Below are 22,326 nucleotides of genomic sequence, written 5' to 3'. Positions count from 1 at the left end.
CACAAAGAAAAGGATAGCCTGGAAATGCTATATTTATTAAGTATGCTGAATTCATCATTAAAGATAGAATGAAAATATCCAGGCAAAAAAAAATTATCTCTTTGGTGAATTATACCAAAATTTTAAGGATGAAATAATCCTAATTACATGCAAAATCTCTCAAAATTAGAAAAGTATGTAAGAGGTTCCATTTCAGGATTGCCCTCATATGAAACCAAAGATATTACATAAGAAAACTACCGACCAATAACCATATTCAACATTTAGGCAAATAATCTTGTCAAAATTTTAGCCAATTTAATTCACAAATACATAAAAGTAGTAATCTATGGTGATCAGTTAGGGCTTATTACAAGATTGCAGAACTGCTTGAACATTCAAAAGTCAAAGTAATTTAGTATGGTAACAAAAATGTATGCTCATTTTAGTAGATGCAAGAATGTCAAATATAACACCATATTTAATGATGAATTATTAAATAATTTTCAAAAAATTAATTTTTAAAAGGCAACGATAAATGGCTACATGTGCATTTTTACAAGCTAATAAAATGTGCTGTTAGTTTTTGTTAATGCTAAGCCAACAAAAAGATATAAAAGTCACAGAAATCGAAAAGGAAGATAAAATTATATTTGCATTTAATGTGACTATTTACATATGAAGTACACAGGAATACACTAAAATTATAATGAGTAATTCAATAAGTAATAAGGATACAAGATGTGCCAATGAGTGAAAGGTACTTTTTAAACCTATTTATATGCATCTTAAGCTCTTCATTTTTAAGGCCGATTGAAATGGGTGATCCCAGTTGTATTTTTTTAGCTCACTCTTTGTTTACCTATAATCTAGTAAAAAAAAATAAAATAATAGAATTAAGGGTGCAAATATAGCATTTTATCATTTATTTATATATATTTTTTTCTACTGTACAGCGTGGTGACCCAGTTACACTTGATGTATACGTTCTTTTTTCTCACATTACGTGTTCCATCATAAGTGACTAGACAGAGTTCCCAGTCCTACACATCAGGATCCCATTGCTAATCCATCCTGAAGGTAACATTCTGCATCTATTTACCCAAAGCTCCCAGTCCCTCCCACTCCCTCCCCTTCCCCCTTGGCAACTACAAATATATTCTCCAAGTCCATGACTCTCTTTTCTGCGGAAAGGTTCCTTTGTGCTGTATATTATATTCCAGATATAAGTGATATCATATGGTATTTGTCTTTCTGACATACTTCACTCAGTATGAGAGTCTCTAGTTCCATCCATGTTGCTGCAAATGGTATTATGTTGTACTTTTTTATGGCTGAGTAGTATTCCATTGTGTATATATACCACATCTTCTGGCCAATTCTTGTTCTTTTTTTTTCCCCCTACTATTTTTGAGCTTCAGATTTTATTTATTGATACAGATCTTTGTTTTGGGATTTGACATATATTCAGGAGTGTCATCATTTTGATGCACTATACATTTATTATATTAATATTGACATAATTCATTGACAATGTCATTCTTGTATTCATCTGTAAAGACTGCCACCCAGAATTAGTGCTTTGTGTATTTTTAATAATTTTTTAAATTATGTTTTCTCTTTATTACTAAAGTGATATATAAAAAAGGACTACTCTATTTGTTGAGTACTCTCTTTGTTGATGATGTTGTACATTACATTTTTATCACTATTAATTTAAAGACTTGCTAATTATAATTGCCACATCATTTATTATAAGATATATTCCAATTTCAGAGATGTAAAAATGTGAAAAATATGTGTCTTAGAATCAAGGAAACAGGGAGTTCCCTTTGTGGCACAGTGGTTAATGAATCCAACTAGGAACCATGAAGTTGCAGATTCAATCCCTGGCCTCATTCAGTGGGTTAAGGATCTGGCATTGCCGTGCGCCGTGGTGTAGGTCACAGACGCAGCTCGGATCCCACATTGCTGTGGCTCTGGTATAGGTCGGTGGCTACAGCTCAGATTAGACCCCTAGCCTAGGAACCTCCATAGGCCGTGGGAGTGGCCCTAGAAATGGCAAAAAGACAAAAAAAAAAAAAAGAATCAAGGAAACAGATGTATATTAAAACTTGTATCCATTTAGTTTTTATGTTATAAAGCTATAAAAATTTTTACTAATTTGTTATTCTTTTTTATTTAGCAGTGTTTCTCTGCCAGTTAATAACACAATTGAGATGAGCTCCTGAAAGTATTACTCACTGGTTCTCCAAAATGTCCTTTTGATGAAATCTAAATTTTCAATTTTTAAATTAACTCAAAGAAACTTTACAATGTGCATAAGTCTTAATACTGTCAAACCTGATATTAAAGCACCTACAGTGACATTTTAACCCACTTCTCCTACTTGGTATACACAATTTCATGTCTAGAGAAATCAAGAATTGGCTTCTAAGAGTTGCTTTTTCTGGGAGGCACTGTTCACAACAAAGTATGAGACAACCTAGAAGATTTAATTCCTACAGAGCTCCAAATAGCCTAAGAGATTGAGACATTTTAAAAGACTTTTTATACATAATGCAATATCCCTTAAGATGTCTCACTTTAATTCTCTATAGATATATGCTTCTAAATTTCCAACAGATCCCATAACCTGTCCTTTTTATCTCAACTTATCAATTCTCTTCTGAAATTATTCTTTCTTTTTAAAAGAGGCATAAAATGTTCCCCTCCCCTATTTCATTAACTAAATTCTACTAATATTTTAATATTTAGCCCCAAAGTTCACTCTCTTTTTGAATCTTTTCTATTTTTTTCTTTTTGTCACAAATTTATTATTCATTTCCCATATTACAACACTCATCCAACTGTATTACCGTTATTGTTTCTAAATCAACTGCAATGGTTTCTTATTGCTGCTGTAACAAATTACCACAAATTAGTGGCTGTAAAAACATACTTGTATTGTCTTACAATTCTGGAGATGAGAAGTCTAGAATGGGTCAACAGGTCAACATTCATTACACGTCTGTATGCATTCTAGAACCTCCAGGGAAAGTTCCTTCTCCTGCCTTTTCCACTTCTGGAGGCTGCATACATTCCTTGACTCAGGGTCATGCATAATTCTGACCTCTGCCCCTACTGTTACAGCTCTTTCTCTGACTCTGATCCTTCTCTCTCCCTCTTATAATCGACCCATAAGATTACACTGGGCCCACATGTATAATCAAAGATACTCCTCTTTCTCAAGATCTTTAACTTCATTACATCTGCAGTCTCTTTTGCTCTGTAAGGTATAATATTAACACTTTCCAGGTATTAGGATGTAGACATCCTTGTAGGGTACTAAAAAAGACCCTATGGGTCTTTCTAAAAACAGTACTCATCACCCACCACCCCATCACCATGTCATCCACATGTCTCTTGTCTGTAGAAAAATTTTAGTCTCCTAGGCCTTCCCAGAGTTCCAAAGAATAATTAATCAGAGAAGTGAAAATAAAGAATACCTAAATAGACATTTCTCCAAAGAAGACATACAGATAGCAAACAGACACAAAAAAATGCTCAACATCACTAATTATTAGAGAAGTACAAATCAAAACTACAAAAAGGTACCATCTCACACTGGTCAGAATGGCCATCATTAATAAGTCAACAGGAGAAAAGGGTGTGGAGAAAAGGGTACCCTCCTTCACTGTTGGTGGGAATGTAAATTTGTTCAACCACTATGGAAAACAGTATGGTGGTACCTCAGAACAATAAATATAGAACTACCATATTATCCAGCAACCCCACTCCTGGGCATATATCTAGACAAAACTTTAATTGAAAAAGATACATTCAACTGTATGTACATTTCAGCACTATTCACAATAGCCCAGACATGGAAACAACCTAAGTGTCCATTGACAAATGAATGGATTAAGAAGATGTGGTATATATACAAAATGGAATATTACTCAGCCATAAAAAGAACAAAATAATGCCATTTGCAGCAACATGGATGGAACTTGAGACTCCCATACTAAGTTAAGTCAGAAAGAGAAAGACAAATACCATATGATATCACTTATATCTGGAATGTAATATAGAGCACAAATGAACCTATGTACAGAAAAGAAACAAACTCATGGACGTGGAGAAAAGACTTGTGGCTGCCAGTGGGGAGGGAGTGGGATGGACTGGGAGTTTGGGGTTAGAAGATGCAAACTACTTCACTTGGAGTGGATAAGGAATGAGACCTTGCTGTATAGCACAGGGAATTGTATCTAGTTACCTGCGGCAGAATATGATAGAGGATAACGTGAGAAAAAGAATGCATATATATGTACAACTGTGTCACTTTGCTGTACAGCAGAAGTTGACAGAATGTTGTAAATTAAGAATAACAGAAAAATTAAAACCTTATTTAAAAAAAAGAAAATAAAATGTAGAAAGATAGGAAAAGAGTCAAGAAAGACAAAATAATAATTTAGCCTAAATAAAGTCAAAGGCCTTTAGTTCCACCTCAAGGGCTATATGATCTCAGCCACCTCTTTTGAGCTGTTTTCCAAACACTAAAACCTCCACCAGTCCACCAGGTTTAATTGAAAGAAGATAAGTATACCCTGCCCACATGCAAGTAGACCCCCGGGACCAGTCAGAACCAGAAGATCAATGACGTTGACTCTCAATTACCTCACCATCAACTAATGAGGAATATGCCTATGAGCTAATAACGCACCCTCCCAACCTTTCTCCATCATCTTGTCTTTAAAACCTTTTCCTGAAATCCACTGGGGAGTTCATGTCTTTTAAGCACCAGCTATCTGGACTTCTTGCTTGGCACCCTGCAATAAATGCTGCATTTTCTTTCACCATGACCAGGTGTCAATAGATTGGCTTCACTGTGTACCGGGGAGTGGACAAAGTTTGGTTAGATAACAGTGGGGCCATTATTCTGACTATCACAGTGACCTTCCCATTAAGTTTTGAAATTTAGAAAGTATTACAGACTACATTGTGACCCTCCAAACTCACATTGAATCCCAATCCCCCAATGTAACTCTATTTGGAAATTGGGCCTTTAATGAGACCTTAATTAAGATTAAATTAAGTCATATAGGTGGGTCCTATAAGGCATAAGGTCAGTGTCCTTAAAAGAAGAGGAAGAGACAGGAAGGGCATGTACACACAGAAGAAAGGCCACATGAGGACACAGCAAGGTGGCTATCTGCAAACTACGGACTGAGAAACTGAATTTTCTGACACCTTGATATTGGACTTCTAGCCTTCAGAACTCTTAGAAAATATATTTTTGTTGTTTAAGTCACGTAGTCTGTGGTATTTTGTTATGGGAGCCCTAGCTAATGTAATATGCCTTTTTAATTTTTAAAAATTTCAGAATTTAGCCTAGTATATGTACTAAAAATTTAGTATATCAGGCATAAAATTTATAGTAATAAACTTACATTTATAGAAATGTATCTTTAAGAAAATTTTAAATGATTTCAAATTAGTATTTGATGCTATTTAATCTAATGTTTAAGTTGGTTGTTTAATTTTATTTTAGTTATTTATGTCCAAAACCTTATCCTCTTGGGGTAAATATTCAGATTCAAAGTTCTTACACTCTTGTATCCTTTTGGGGATGGCAGGTTCAGGGTAAGATTCCTTACTATGATGTCAATAGAGGAACTGTGTGCATTTGGTTTTAGGTTCTTGCTGTGCTTGTTCCTGAAAACAGCAAGTGACTTCATGAGGTCTGGACCACAGAAATGAGCTGCTTCTCTGTGAAATCTTCTGACTATATTGATTTTATCTGCTGCAGTGTTCTCAGAATAAATTCTGCACACCAAGGCTATATTTAAATTTATTTATGCTGTTGGCATGGAGGACTTTGAAAGGGCTAAATGGTCTCCTTTTGGGCTTCCAGGGTACAGTAAATTGTCCTCAAAGAAAGCAGCACAGTCTCTTAGCTGGGATCAGAGAGTCCTAGATTGGGCTCTGGGTACTGTGTTCACTCTCATATCTACATGAGAACCATAGAGAATGGGAGGAGAGAAAGTGTCTGCCCTCTTCCACTTAGATGTCCTCAACCTGTTCCGACTAAGTATTCAGGGGACCTCCATGAATCAGAAGTAAAGATGTGAAAAACATGCCCAGCCCTACATTTTCAAAATTGTTTCCAGAAACCATGAAAGATATCTTTATATAATTCTCCAAAAATCAACCTAGTCTACAGAATGCCTACTCCTCCTGTGCATTTCCACTATTCTGCTCTTGAAAATTTGTCTTCCTCATGTCCTCTTTTTGACTTGCTATATTGCTCTTCAGCACACCATATGCAGTGGGTCAGGTGTGCAGGGATGAAATGAACACAAGATTTTTGCTTTGCATATTCTCCTACCTGAAGATACATTTGCTAATACTAGTGTTTAGTAGTGTTTGGGTATTCTGGGTCTTTTGTGCTTACAAACAAACTTTAAAATATTTTGTCCGAGTTCTGTGAAAAATGTCCTTGGTAATTTGATAGGGACTGCATTGACTCTGTATATTGCCTTAGGCAATATAGTCATTTTGATAATATTAACTCTTCCAATCCAGGAGCATGGTATATCTTTCCATCTATTTGTGTCATCTTTGATTTCTTTCATCAGTGTCTTAAGTTTTCAGAGTATAGGTCTTTTGTCTCCTTAGGTAGGTTTACTCCTAGGTATTTTATTGTTTTGGCTGTGATGGTAAACGGGACTGCTTCCCTAATTTCTTTCTGCTTTTTCATTGTTAATGTATAGAAATGCTATCGATTTCTATGTATTGATTTTGTATCCTGTGACTTTGCCAAATTCATGGATGAGCTCTAACAGTTTTCTGGTAGAGTCTTTAGGATTCTGTTAGTATCATGTCATCTGCAAATAGTGATAGTTTTACTTCTTCCTTTCCAATTTGGATTCCTTTTATTTCTTTTACTTCTCTGATTGCTGTGGCTAGGACTTCCGAAACTATGTTGAAGAGAATTGGCGAGAGCAGCCATCCTTGTCTTGTTCCTGATCTCAGCGGGAATTCTTTCAGCTTTTCACCATTGAGAAGGTTGTTCACTGTGGGTTTGTCATATATGGCCTTTACCATGTTGAGGTAGGATCCCTCTATGCCCACTTTCTGAAGGGTTTTTATCAGAAATGGGTGTTGGATTTTGTCAAAGGTATTTTCTGCGTCTATTGAGAGGATCATATGGTTTTTATTCTTCAGTTTGTTAATGTGGTGTATCACACTGATGGATTTGTGGATATTGAAGAACCCTTGCATCCCTGGGATAAATCTCAATGATCATGATGGACAATCCTTTTAATGTATTGTTGGATGCGGTTTGCTAGGATTTTGTTGAGGATTTTTGCATCGATGTTCATCAGTGAAATAGGCCTGTAGTTTTCTTTTTGTGTGGTATCTTTGTCTGGTTTTTTGCATCAGGGAGATGGTGGCCTCATAGAATGAGTTTGGGAATATCCCTTCCTCTGCAATTTTTTGAAACAGTTTCAGAAGGATAGGTGTTAGCTCTTCTCTAAGTGTTTGATAGAATTCTCCTGTGAAGCCATCTGGTCCTGGACTTTTGTTTGTTGGAAGTTTTTTAATCACAGTTTCAATTTCAGTTCTTGTGATGGGTCCATTCATCTTTTCTATTTCATCTGGGTTTAGTGTTGGAAGATTGTACTTTTCTAAGAATTTGTCCATTTCTTCTAGGTTTTCTGTTTTATTGGCGTATAGTTGCATATAGTGGTCTCTTATGATCCTTTGTATTTCTGTGGTGTCCATTGTTACTTCTCCTTTTTCATTTCTAATTTTATTGATTTGAGTCCTCTCTCTTTTCTTCTTGATAAGGCTGGCTAAGGGTTTATCAATTTTGTTGATCTTTTCAAAGAACCAGTTTTATGATTTCTTTGCTTCTACTAACTTTAGGTTTTGTCTATTCTTCTCTCTCGAGGTGCTTTAGATGTAAAGTTAGCTTGTTTATTTGATCTTTTTCTTGATTCCTGAGGTGGGTTTGTATTGCTATAAACTTTCCTCTTAGAATGGCTTTTGCTGCATCACATAGGTTTTGGTGTGTGCTATCTTTGTTGTCATTTGCTTCTAGGTATTTTTTAATTTCCTCTTTATTTCTTCAGTGATCTATTGGTTGTTCAGGAGCATGTTGTTGAGTCTCCACGTGTTTGTGTTTTTTGCAGATTTTTTCTTGTTGTTGATTTCCAGTCATATAGCATTGCGGTCAGAAAAGATGCTTGACGTGATTTCAATTTTCTTAAAGTTACTGAGGTTGGACTTGTAGCCCAGGATGTGATCAATCTTAGAGAATGTTCCATGTGGACTTGAGAAGAATGTGTATTCTGTCATTTTTGGATGGAATGTCCTATAAATATCTATTAGGTCCATCTGGTTTAATGCATCATTCAGGGCCTGTGTTTCCTTATTGATTTTCTGTCTGGTTGATCTGTCCATTGCTGTAAGTGGGGTGTTAAAGTCCCCCACTATAATTGTGTTATTGTTGATTTGTCCTTTTAAGGTTGTTAGCAGTTGCCTTATATATTGTTGTGAACGTATGCTGGGTGCATGGGTACTTAAAATAGTTATATCTTCTTCTTGGATTGATCCTTTAATCATTATGTAATGTCCTTCTTTGTCACTTAAAACATTTTTCATTTTATAGTCTCTTTTGTCTGATACAAGTATTGCTACTCCAGCTTTCTTTTGATCCTCGTTTGCATGAAATATTTTCTTCCATCCTCTCACTTTAAATTTGTATGTGTCCCTAGAAGTGAGTTGGGTCTCTTGAAGACAGCATATATATGGGCCTTGTTTTTGTATCCATTCACCAGTATGTGTCTTTTGGTTGGGGCATTTAGACCATTAACATTTAAGGTAATTATTGATATGTATGTTCTTATTGTCATTTTATTAATTGCTTTGGATTTGTTTTTGTTGCTCTTTTTTCTTTCCCTCTTCTCTTGTTCTTTCTGCCTAGAGAAATTCCTTTGGTATTTGTTGTAAGGCTGGTTTAGTGTTGTTGAATTCTCTCAAATTTTGCTTATCTGTGAAGGTTTTGATTTCTCCTTCAAATCTGAATGAGAGCCTTGCTGGGTAGAGTAATCTTGGTTGGAGGATTTTCCCTTTCATCACATTAAGTATATCATGCCACTCCCTTCTGGCCTGCAGAGTTTCTGCTGAAAAATCTGCCGATAACCTTATTGGGGTTCCCTTGTATGTTACTTGTGTCTTTTCCCTAGCTGCTTTTGAGGTTTTCTCTTGTCTTTAATTTTAGTCAGTTTGATTAATATGTGTCTCAGGGTGTTCCTCCTTGGGTTTATTTTATATGGTACTCGTTATGCTTGCTGGATTTGAGTAAGTGGTTCCTTTCCCATGTTAGGGAAGTTTTTGGCTATTATCTCTTGGAATATTTTTTCTGTCCCCTTCTCTCTTCTTCTTCTGGCACCCTTATAATATGGATGTTGGTGCATTTAACGTCCCAGAGTTCTCTGAGACTCCTCCTCATTTGTTTTCATTCTTCTTTCTCTTTTCTGCTCTTCATCCATAATTTCCACTAATGTGTCCTGCACCTTGCTTAATCGTTCTTCTGTCTCCTGTATTCTGCTCTTAGCTGCTTCTAGCGAAGTTTTTATTTCAGTTATTGTATTTTGCATCTCTTCTTGTTTCAGTTTTATATCTTGTATCTCTTTGCTCAGTGTTTCCTGTAAGTAATCCATCTTTGCCTCCAGTTTATTTCCAATGTCTTGAATCATCTTCAGCATCAACAGTCTAAAGTCTTTTTCCTGGAGGCTAAGAATCTCCTCCTCACTTAGCTGTTTTTCTGGGGTTTTTTCTTTCTCCCTCATCTGAGTTATAGTTCTCTGTCTTTTCGTTTTTATAGGTTTTTGGTGTGGTGGCCTTTTTACAGATAGTAGACTTGTAGCCTCTCTTACTTCTGGTGTCTGCCCCACTGTGGCTGAAGTCAGTATGGGGGCTTGCTGTAGGCTTCCTGATGGGAAGGGCTGATGCCTGCCCCCTGGTAGGTGGAGCTGATTCTAATCCCTCTGGTGGGTGGGGCTTAGTCTCTGGATGGGATTAGAGGCAGCTGTGTGCCTGAGGGGTCTTTTGGTAGCCTGTTTACTGAGGGGCTGTGATCCCACCTGGATTGTTGTTTGCCCTGGGACTACTTAGCACCGACTGAGGGATGGGGCCAGATTTTCCCAAAATGGCCCCCTCCAGAGAAAGGCACAGCTGCTGAATATTCCTGAGAGCTTTGCTTTCAATGTCCTTCCCTCACAACAAGCCACGTTTCCCAGGATGTCCTCCAATAACTGCGGTCAGGTTTGATCCAGATTTCTATGGAGACTTTTCTTTGCCCTGGGACCCAATGCACATGAAAGTCCGTATGTGCCTTTTAAGAATGGGGTCTCCATTTCCCCCATTCCTGTGGAGCTCCTACGTACATGCCCCACTGGCCTTCAATGCCAGATCCTCCAGGAGCTCTTTCTCCCAGTGCCAGATCCCCACACATGAGAGTTTGTTGTGGGGCTCATAACTCTCTCTCCTGTAGGTGAATCTCTGTGAACCAGTTTCCAGTCTGTGAGGCTTCCCACCCAGGAGGTACAGGGTTGTTTATATCATGATATTGCCTCTCCTACCTCTTGATGTGGGCTCCTCTTTTTCTTCTGGAGTATGGTATCTTTTTAAGGTTTCTGGTCCATTTGGGTGAAGAATGCTCAGTCTTTAGTTGTGAATTTTGTTGATTTTAGGAGAGAAGTTGAGCTCTAGTCCTTCTATTCCACCATCTTCTACAGAACTCACAACTTAGTTGTTATTTACTCTATTGTGAAGTATTTATGTGAAATATGTCATCTAAAAACTAAAGCAACTACAAAATGTAGAGAATACTACTTGTAGAATCAGCTGAAAATCAACATTTTATTTCTTGTTTCTGAGAAATGGTATAAAAAAAGGTCAACAAGTACATTTCTACGAGGTATAGCATAAATTGGAGCATCACTTAAAAAATAACAATATACTCCTAAGTCATCTATTAAATGCTCTGCATAACTACAATTCAAATCAATCAAAGAGAATCAAAGTAACCTTTCCAATGAAGGTAACACCCCTAAATAATTTTAACACATGTTACTTCAATTCAAAATATTAAAAAAAATATATACCTTTACTTCACAAGGTCACTATTTTACTTATAGCTTAGAAGGATGTGTTAAACTATGATTTTAGAGAATTTCAATGTGGCTCTAAGTTTTTAACAAAGCACATATGGGGTAAATCTTGATTTAAAAAAGATCTATTTTTAGAGGTTTCTTTCAGCTTTTCCCCTACAACTCTTAAATTTCATCAGTCCTAAGTAGTGGGAAACCAAAATAAGCATAATATTGAAGTAGATAAATTTATAGCTAAAAACAGATACTACAAACATCTATAAAATAACTAGAATCAAGCTAAGTTTTACCATTAGAAACAAGGTAGAGATTAACATACTATGAAATATATCTTGATTTGGAATATACTAATGCTACCCTGGTTAAGAGGGTCAAATATTCCATTCTGCTTGTTTCCCACCTGATGTTTTCTGCCTAAAGGATACAGCCATTTTTAAGTACAGCTTTCAACTGAGAAACTATTTTAAAAATTGTTCTGGAGTTCCCTTCGTGGTTGAGCAGCAAACGAATCTTACTAGCACCCGTGAGGATGCAGGTTCAATCCCTGGCCTCACTCAGTGGGTTAAGGATCTAGCTTTGCCGTGAGCTGCAGTTCAGGTCACAGCCGTGGTTTAGGTATGGCTTTTCTGTGGCTGTGGCATAGGCTGGAGGCTACAGCTCCCATCCAACCCCTGGCCTGGGAACCTCTGCATGCCTCAGGTATAGCCCTTAAAAATAAAAAAAGAAAAGTTCTAACATCCACAAGATGTATCAAATACTTAGAAAATATAGGCTTCTAGAACAGACTAAAAGAACACAGTTCACCCTTGCAAATAAAACAATCAAGGGTAAAAGTTAACAATATACCAATATGTAAAGGACTTACTGCAATGATGTCAGTGATAATGGACAGCTGGCTTGCTGTACGCTGCCTCAAGGAATAGATTATTCAGACATTAGCACAGATTTAAATGCCCAAGTTCTAAAACTACTATAATATTAGATGACTTAGGGTAAGTCCAAAATTCTTTTTTTTTAATATATAGTAAATGAATATTTATGCAAATCACTTCCTATGATACCTTGAATATAATAGAGATTCAAAATGACAGTTTTCCTCAAGTTCTAGAATTAGAAAGCAGGTCAACCCCCAATATAAACTGAAAATATTTAAATTAAATAAACTTTACCACCTTGGCATTCTTTCCATTTTTTTTTTTTTCTATTTCAACCATTCTTAGCTATGTGACTTTTATGCAGGAGTTTTTCAGGGTCTATGCACACATACATACACAAGTACACACACCCCTGTGTGTCTGCTCTAAGTAAATATATCCATATGTTCATATGCTATATGACTCAGTGCACAATTATTTGGAACTTTAACCTCTGGTTACAACAACAAAAAAATTATACTAGACTAGTTTTCTCATAGTAAACATCCATTAAACTAGAAAAATAGCCAATACTGGATATTGGAATAGGCTGAGTAAAAATAGAAAAAAGAAATAGCTGCTACCTATAAGAGATGGGCAGAGATTATCCTGATCCCAGACCAGTACAGAATATATGGAGGAGGGGCAGGGTCACTGACACACAAATTTAAGACCCAGTGACACAAATATAACCTAAGTCTGAGATTGAAAGAGGATAAAAAAGCTTTCCACTGCTGAATCCATCCTCAGACTAGCAAACAGCAATAACAATTAACAGTGGTTTATCACTCAAGGCAGGAACAAGTACTAGGAAAGATATTCTCTTTGAGGTAGGATATCATCAGAATATCAGAATAACCTAAATCTGAGAGAAGAACAGAAACACTGAGCAAAAATCTCCATCAACCCAGTCCCACAATAAGAATGGGCAACACAGAGTTCCCATCATGGCTCAGAGGTTAATGAACCAGACTAACATCCATCAGGATGCGGGTTCGATCCCTGTCCTTGCTCAGTGAGTTAAGGATCCGGTGTCACTGTGAGCTGTGCTGTTGGGTGCAGATGCGGCTCAGATCCTGTATTGTTGTGGCTCTGGCATAGGCCGGTGGCTACATCTCCAATTGGACCCGTCGCCTCCATATGAAATAGGTGCAGCCCTAAACATACACACACACACAAAATAAATAATGGGCAAGACTTGAGTAATGTGAAGACAGTATGGCGATGATTCTAATAATAGTAACAGTAAAATACAAAAAACTTCCAGACTAGCATTTCTCTAATAATGAGTGATGCTGAACATCTTTTCATGTGTTTCTCAGCCATCTGTATGTCTTTTTTGGAGAACTGTCTGTTTAGATCTTCCACCCATTTTTTGATGGGGTTGTTTGTTTTTTTTTCCAGCCAGAATGGCCATCATCCAAAAGTCTACAAACAGTAAGTGCTGGAGAGGGTGTGGAGAAAAAGGAACCCTAGTACACTGTTGGTGGGATTGTAAATGGGTGCAACCACTGTGGAAAACAGTATGGAGATGCCTCAGAAAACTAAACATAGAACTACCATTTGATCCAGCAATCCCACTCCTGGGCATCTATCCAGAGAAAACCTTGACTTGCAAAGACACATGTACTCCAATGTTCAGTGCAGAACTATTTACAATAGCCAAGACATGGAAACAACCTAAATGTCCATCGACAGAGGAGTGGGTCCAGAAGATGTGGGACATATACACAATGGAATATTACTCAGCCATCAAAAAGAACGAAATACCAGCATTTTTAGCAACATGGATGGACCTAGAAACTATCATGCTAGGTGAAGTCAGCCATACAATGAGGCACCAACATCAAATGCTTTCACTGACATGTGGAATCTGAAAAAAGGACAGACGTTACTTCTTTTCAGAACAGATGCTGGCTCACAGACATTGAAAAACTTACGGTCTCTGGAGGAGACAGTTTGGGGGGTGGGGCGATGTGCTTGGGCTGTGGGATGGAAATCCTGTGAAATCAGATTGTTATGATCATTATACAATTACAGATGTGATAAATTCATTTGAGTAATAAAAAAAGAATAAAATGAAAAAAAAGAAAAAAAATGAACATTTGATAGAATTTGCCTATTAAAAAAAAAAAAACTTTCAGACTATAAAGTTCTTGCAAAGAAAGCATACCCAAAATAAGTTCTGGTGATCTAATGCCCAGCATAGTGACTACAGTTAATAATGTATTGTATACCTGAAATTTGCTGACAAAGAAGATTGTAAGTGTTCTCACAACATGTATACATGCAAAAGGTAAATATTTGAGGGGATGGACAGCTTAATCAGCTTGATTGGGGAAATCACAACATACACATACATCAAAACATAATGTTGTATACTTTTAATATATATAATGTTTGTCAATCATACCTTAGTAAAGCTGGAGGGAAATTAAGTTTTGAGGCATAAATGCTAGTTCTGTCTCTTAACCTACAGTTCACCCAGAGATTTTATCCAAAAATTGTGCAACAAAAGAAGTGAAAAAATAACATAAGGGAGAAAACAGATGAGGGCAATCAACAGAAATGGTCTCTGAGATGACCTAGATATTGGAACTCTCAGACAGGGAATTTAAAATAACATGATTGATATGTGAAAGGCTATAGTGGAAAGGATGGACAACACGCAAAAATAAATGGGGAATGTCCTCAAAGAAATGGAAACTATAAGTAACAATCAAAATAGCATACCAAAAAGTTTTTAAAAGTAGTTTTAAAAGAGATGAAGAATGTCCTTAATGGGATTATCAGCAGACTTGACACTCAAACTTAAGAGAACTTGAAGATAAGTAAATAGAAACTCGAACACAAATGAAAGAAATGTGAAAATAAAAATAAAAGAATACTAATATTTTTGGAAAAATATCAAAGAGTAAGACATATGTAACTGGAATCTTAGACTGAGATGAAAGAGATAACAGGGAGGAATATACGTGAAGAAATGGCAATCAAATTTTCTGAAAAATAATGGAAGGTATTAAGCCACAGATCAAAGGTGCTCAGAACTCAAATGAGGGTTCAAAACAAATAACCAAAGAAACAACTACCCACAGAGACATATTATACTGAACTTGATAGAAAGCAATGGTAAAGAGAAATCTTGAAAAATAATGGAGAAAAAAGACACTATACATTCTGAGAAATACCGATTAAAAAAGCAGAGATTTCTTTTCAGAAACCATGGAGGCAAGATGACAATAGAGTACTATCATTCAAGTATTGGAAAAAGGACAACCTAGAATTCTACATACAAGCTCAAAGAAATAAACAATAGACATATATGAGAACCAGCAATCTCAACACAATCAAAAACCAAAGTAGCAAGTAATTCTACTTTCCCACAGTAAGTCTAATTCCAAAGCAGCATGGTTATACTAAATATTTTAGAATATATACAGATTACAAATATTTAAGGAATTTGTTATATAATGTTATGAAATGTGAAATGGCAAATGCTATGAGCAAATATACATGAAATACATTAATTTTCTAAAAATTTATAATAGATATGGTTACAAGGAGGCTTAGATAAGCTTAATTTAATAGGCATAAAAGACTGTTCAATTTTAATTTTCCCCAAAATCAACAAGCTCAGCTAATATGTTTCCAGTATCCACTCTTGCCCTGTATCCGCAAATTTATTTCATCTATCAAATTATTTCTGGTGAATGCAAACATGCATTGATTTATTTGTTATATAGTAGCTGTTTATGAGAAGTCCTTACTGGAGCCAGGAGTAGTTAGATTTTATTATTAGTAGAATCAAATAGATAGCAAATATTTTTCTATCTGCCACTATCAAGAAAAAAAAATCAGAGAACAGAAATGTCATGATTTAATTTTAGGCATATGTTAAATATTTGAAAAAGGGTATTAAAATAGAACTTTTACATTTAAGGAGAGAGTCACAAACTGTGCATGTATGTGAAATGGATTAAACTACTGGCAGACTGTTATTAAATAAGAGCTCAAATTCTCTCTTAGTTCAATAAGTACAGTATATACCAACAGTTTCAATTACCTATTCATAAGCAATACTCACATAATAGAACTCACCAATATTTGGCAGTAGAGGTATTCTTATTTGTTTCATTTTAATGCCTTTCAAGTTTCAGATAAATTAACTGAAAGTAGTTTCCAATACTAAGTTTGTTCACATATAATTTATTTTTTTCTCCCATGGGTAACCAATTTAAATCAATATCTCCTCAACAAAAATAAAAGAGAACAACTTATATTAACATTGGGCTAGTTTTCCATTCTCTACAGTAATTACAAAGTCTTTCTCTAAATCAAGAAGAAAATCAAAGTTCCATTTTTTTAAAATACTGTATGCATACATAAAAGACACATTCAAATAAAATGGTTTCTGGAGTTCTCTTGTGGTACAGCAGGTTGTCACTACAGTGGCTTGGGTCACTGCTGTGATGGACCAGGCACATGCCAAGAGTGTAGGCCCCCCCACAAAAAAAAAAAGAGAGAGAGAGAGAGAGAGAGACAGGGAGACAGGAATAAAATAAATTGGTTTTAATTTTAAGTAGGAAGAAAAATTAATTGATCTAGCAAGGAAACAAACTACCTAGGTAACACTGGCTGTTACTCAAAATAAAATACTTTTTTAATCCTATGTTTGACTGTACTTGCATTGGCATTGAGAGGAATAATTATTTGAAATTTAATGAGAAAAATATTGTTTCTTATTGACAACTATGAAAAATATTTTAAATGCTATTGGAAGAATAAAGAAACAAAGATTCCTTTTCAATTTATTCCTGTAATTTAAAAACTTCCCTCTAAAGAATAGTTATGCCTATCATAGTTGCTTAGCTACTACTTAACTAAGCAATTTAAGGCTCTAACCTACTCCAAACCTACTGCAAAGTTAATTCAGAGATTTTAAAACTTTTATATTTCTTTCCTGAATTTGATTTCTCTGACCACTGGCTTTGACTTTTTGCCTAGATGTTTCTCACTGCATACCCAGAATGGCAAATTTCTTGAAGTATTAGAAATAACTAAATGCTGTTAAAAGGATTACTCTGGTTTAGAAATTCCTCCTTAGCAGCAATTTATTCCACCATAATTTGTGCAAACCTGTGAAATAAGTAGTGGCAGTGAGGCTAAACTTTAGACAAACTTTTCTCCTTTCCTTACTGAAAATAAGATTTTGAAAATGGAGTATTCTTAACAGGCTCATAGGTTTTATAATTCCTCTGTAGTCATGTAAAATCACAGGCAACATACATAAAATCTCTCCTCTTTTCATTAGGTTTTTTGTCATTTATTTTAATGAAAAATTCTATTGAGAAGGGATATTATGGGCTAGTCCTCTATAGGCAAATCTTAGAGGCAAGAAGTAACGTTTTTTTAAATAATCGAATGCCCTCAATTTTATTTATTTTCAATCAAATTTCCTCAATTTTATTTATTTTTAACAGATGCAAAAAATAATACGTCTTATGTTCTTAAGCATGTATTAAATTAGATATGTCTGTAATGTTTGGAATTCTCAATAACATCCAGTATATGTGAGGAATGTCTAACACAGGTGAAGGTAAAAATAAAAATGGTATCCTCCACAGCTCCAGAAAAAAAAAAAGAGAGAGAGAAAGAAATCAAGAAAAAAGGAAAGTAACCTGTTAACATTTTGAAATATATGATTAAATAAAACAGTGAATAGTTTGAAACAGTGTTTTTATTCATGGTGATGCAGTACTAGGTATAGTCTATTCCTGATAAATTAAATTCCTTTTATCACTCTCATAACCCATCTAGGAGAAAAATGTCTATTTTACTAAGACATTATTAATTATCGTTATGCATGACTTCTTTCAATTATAATTATACAAGTAAAGTAATTCATTCATGTTTGAAAGCTGTACAAAATGAAAGGAATGAAAAGGGTGCTGAAGTATTTGGAATTAGACAGGGAAATGAGAAGAGAAGAGTACATGGATAAATGAGTTTCCTGTTAGAAAATTCCCGAAGAGCTTCAGTGTTTCCAAATTATAATGACTGAACTATTAAATGAAAGTTATCAATCTATTATAATTAGTGTGGAGTTAGTACATGTGCTGATTGACAGCATTTTCATTATGATTTATATCTAATTAGGTTAATAAGCTATCCACTCTCTTTCCAACTGACCCTCAACATTTTCTTAAACATGTCACCTGGTTCTGACTAATGCGCTGTATTCTTTTTTAAAACACTTAAATTTTCTTGTATCTTGTGTAAATTTGTTTTGCTACATTGCTTTTTTATCAAGTAACTGAAAAACATTTTTGTTGGGAATTCCACATGCAGAAATTAAAATCAAATTATACTGTACTAAGAATTTAACGGTTCTTTCCATTTCTTTTCTTTTTCTAGGATAGAATTTTTAGGTCAGCATTATGTCCCTATGATAGTTGTTTACAGTAAAATGTAGCCCCCATGAAATGTTTCTGATGGATGACTCTGCATAGTAAGATATCTCTCTATCCAAAGAGACCATACATAACTTGAGGAATAATTTTCTTAATTTGCATAGGGCTCTGATTACAACTGAAAAAAACTGATAGAAAGGAATTGTTCAATGACACAATAATACAAACTGCATTATTTGCTGGGCTTAAATTTCAAAATTTCATTTATTTTTAGCAGTCTGGGCTTTCTATTTAAGAGAGTTCCAAACATTTCATTCAGGTATGCACTGCTGTATTGGCAATCTACTTTCAAAGGACTGTATCCTATAATCAGTTACCCTCATGCTAAAGTAAAACTCAGTTTCATATAGATAAACAAGAGAAAAAGAATTCTCAGAAAGGGTGATAATCTTTCATTTTCAATTAAAATATCTTCCCTATCTTTATTTTTACTAATTTTCATACTGTCTTACAATTAACTTTAATTTTCCTCATATAGCCAAATACAAACCAAATCAATTTAGTATTCTTTTCATTTAAGCTCTTCTTTAAAATCAATTTTAGATTTAAATTTATAATTTATGCAATAACACTTCTTCATATTATCACAATATCATAATATTGTTTTTAAAATATACAGCACTTTGTGGAGTTCCCGCTGTGGTAAGGTGGATTAAGAATGCAACTGCAGCAGCTCTGGTCACTGCAGAGGTGTGGGATCCATCCCCAGCTCAATGCAGTGGATTAAAGAATCTAGGAGTTCCAGTCATGGCTCGGTGGTTAACGAATCTGACTAGGAACCATGAGGTTGCAGGTTCGATCCCTGGCCTTGCTCAGTGGGTTAAGGATCCGGTGTTGCTGTGAGCTGTGGTGTGGGTTTCAGACGCGGCTTGGATCCCGCCTTGCTGTGGCTCTGGCGTAGGCTGGCAACTACAGTTCAGATTGGACCCCTAGCCTGGGAACCTCCAATGCCGCAGGAGCAGCCCTAGAGATGGCAAAAAAAAAAAAAAAAAAGAAAAAAAAAGAAAAGAAAAAAAGAATCTGGTGTTGCCACAGCTGGGGCATAGGTCTCAGCTGTGGCTCAGATTCAACCCCTAGCCTGGGAACTTCCATATGCTGTGAGAGCAGCCATTAAAAAAAAAAAAAAAAAAAAAAAAAAAAAAAAAAAAAAAAAGTCTAGCACATGTCTATATTGACCAGAGTCACAGACCTATATTTTTAAATTATTTCAATAGTTGTGACTGAACACATTTGGAATTATTTTTAAAAATAGAACAGGAGAGTTCCCTTGTGGCACTGTGGGTTAAAGATCCAGTATTGTCACTGCAGCAGCTCAGGTTCCTGCTGTGGTATGGGTTCAATCCCTGGCCTGGGAACTTCCGCATCCCACAGGTGTAGCTGAAAAAAAAAAAAAAAAGAACAGAAAAAATTATTTAGTGCTACCCAGATAGCAACAAAAAGCAGTCAAATCCTTTTTCTACCTCATGAAATGTTAGACATTCATTACAAAATCTGAGCATAATCTAATAGGGCAATAAGATCATTTATATGTAAAACTGAATTACCTCATAAGTTTCTATTTATAATTTATGCATTTATATATTAATTTTCAATATTCACAAAAGATTAAATCTGCATTCTTTAGAACTGTTCATTAGAATACAAAAAATTGAAAATATCTGATTCCATTCTAGTGAGGAAAAAAGCATTACAAAATTGAAAACGAGTTTGTATAACTATTTTATCTCTGGCTCAGTCTGAGTTGACTACTATTTTATATGAAACATTACAATATGTAAAATAATATTTTTACAAATGTGCAAAAAGTAGAGTTCAGGAAAACCCCCAATCTAAGAATTCACTGGCTGATTCCAGCTGCATTATGCTTATGTATTTCCAAAAGAAATTAGAATACTGATTATAGCACAATTATGATATGTCCTTAAAATTTGATCCTAAAATATATCCAGCAAAAGACATGATCCCACAAAGATTGCAAACATTAAGGATATATGATTATTTTATCAGGCAAAACTAGGCTTAATATTGAAAACTGCTGCCATCATCTGTGTGAACTAAAATGTCTTTTCTTTTTATTCTAACTCTTTGCCATTATATCAACTTAAAGTCATAATAATTGTAGATCTAATATTACAGAGGTCTAGTAAAATAATTTATACTAGGGAACTTCAGCTAGGCATTTTTTTTAAAGAAGAAAAAGGATCTTAATTGAAGAGTTTTGAATATGTGATTCTGCCTTTATGGGAAAGGAGAGGGTCAAATAGTTATTTGTGATGATTTTCAGTAAATCCTATCTTATCTCCAAAAAAGTGACCCAAAATGAGGTCACTGATATCTAAAGATGCAAATTGGATTTTTTTTTTTTTTTTTGGTCTTGTGCTTGGCTTTCATTTTCATTAAAATGCAATATTCTAAGAAAAGAACTCACTATTTTATTCACTCATTTATATTTTCCTGTAAACTGTGGATATGCAATCAATATTTCTTCATTCACAGTGTCAACTGATTTATTAAGAGAAAGAATGATTGATTTGGGGAAAGAAAGAGAACAAATTAAGAAGCTGTTCTCAGTAAAGCATATAACATAGGACAAAAAAAGTAAAATTGGGAAAAGAACTCACAAAGACTTACTTAACTCACAATTTTCCTGAGGGTTGACCTTGATTCTAGTTCTCAGAAAACAGTTATAACCTGAAACAAGTTCTATACTGAATACTGTACAAGAATACTTGGTAATAAGAATGTATCAGAGATAGCTAATACTAGACAGTATGTTTTATATAATTGCTTACCAAACATTTTGAAAGACATGAAGAATGCCTAGAGAACAATACACATTTCTTCTCTTGTATGCATAAATGTGAAAAGATAAGAAGAGACAGTTCATTCCAAATCTGCATGTGCATATAGAAATGCAAGGAATTAAGCTTTTCCTTTTCAACAGTCCTTGAAGATTCTAGGGGGTGATAAAGACTTGGCAGACATTTGCATTCACTGAGTTTTAGTAGGAAATAATTTAGTAGGAGAGTTCAATAAAAAGAGCTGTTTTTTGGTTTTTGGTTTTTTTTTAAATTTACACACAGTAAAATTCATCTTTGGAAAAATACATGAGTTTCAATACTCAGAAAAATAACCACTATCATAGGACACAGAACAATTATTTGACCCAAAAGATTTCCTTGGTATTCAGACCCTCCCTCCTCACCTAAACCCTGTAACCACTTACCTATTCTCTGGAGCTATAGTATTGCCTTTTTTTCAGAACATTACAAAAATGGAATCATATCATATACAATATTTTTCAGGCTGGCCTCTTTTACTTAGCATAATGCAATTCAGATGCATTCACACTGTTGCATGACTTGATAGTTTACTTTTATTGCTGAATAGTGTTTTATTGTGTGGATGTACCAAAACCTATTTACATAGTCACTTGTTGAAACATACTTGGGTTTACAATTTGTTACAATAACGAATACTGCTACTATAAATATTCATCTGAAGGTTTCTGTGCCTATGTTAAGTTTTTATTTCTTTAGGATAAATAGCTAGAAGTGGGATTTCTGGGTCAATTGATTTGTAAATCAATCCATGTAATTCACCATATTAATAACCTAAAGAAGAAAAATCACATTGCCATAATGCATATATGAAAAGTATTTGACAAAATAAAACATCTATTCATGATGCAAACTTTCAGTGAACTAGCAATCTTTGACCACGTCAGCTTCTATTAATTGCTGCCATAACTAATGTAAAGAGATGGCTGTCTGGAGTACAACGCATTTCCACATGTAT

The 22,326-nt window shown here is 35.0% G+C and overlaps 1 protein-coding gene across 4 annotated transcripts in view; it reads right to left on the bottom strand.

The window, feature by feature from the left end:
* Positions 1-22,326, bottom strand: part of LOC146397761 (uncharacterized) — a 448,274-nt gene that overhangs the window by 289,515 nt on the left and 136,433 nt on the right. Inside the window, exon 3 of one of the 4 annotated variants that reach the window (XR_014825316.1) lies at positions 10,878-13,215. The exons of the other annotated variants lie outside the window; for them this stretch is intronic. The gene's annotated coding sequence lies outside the window, so the exon portion shown is untranslated. Of the gene's footprint in view, positions 1-10,877; positions 13,216-22,326 lie in introns of those variants that run through there. 4 annotated transcript variants of the gene reach the window in all.

The sequence above is a fragment of the Sus scrofa genome, chromosome 13, assembly GCF_054392235.1.
Source record: "Sus scrofa isolate SSC_HxYL_T2T_F1_AM1 chromosome 13, Sscrofa_HxYL_maternal_Yorkshire_Landrace_v2.0, whole genome shotgun sequence".
Lineage (NCBI taxonomy): Eukaryota > Metazoa > Chordata > Mammalia > Artiodactyla > Suidae > Sus > Sus scrofa.
This window is presented reverse-complemented; position numbering and strand designations above follow the sequence as displayed.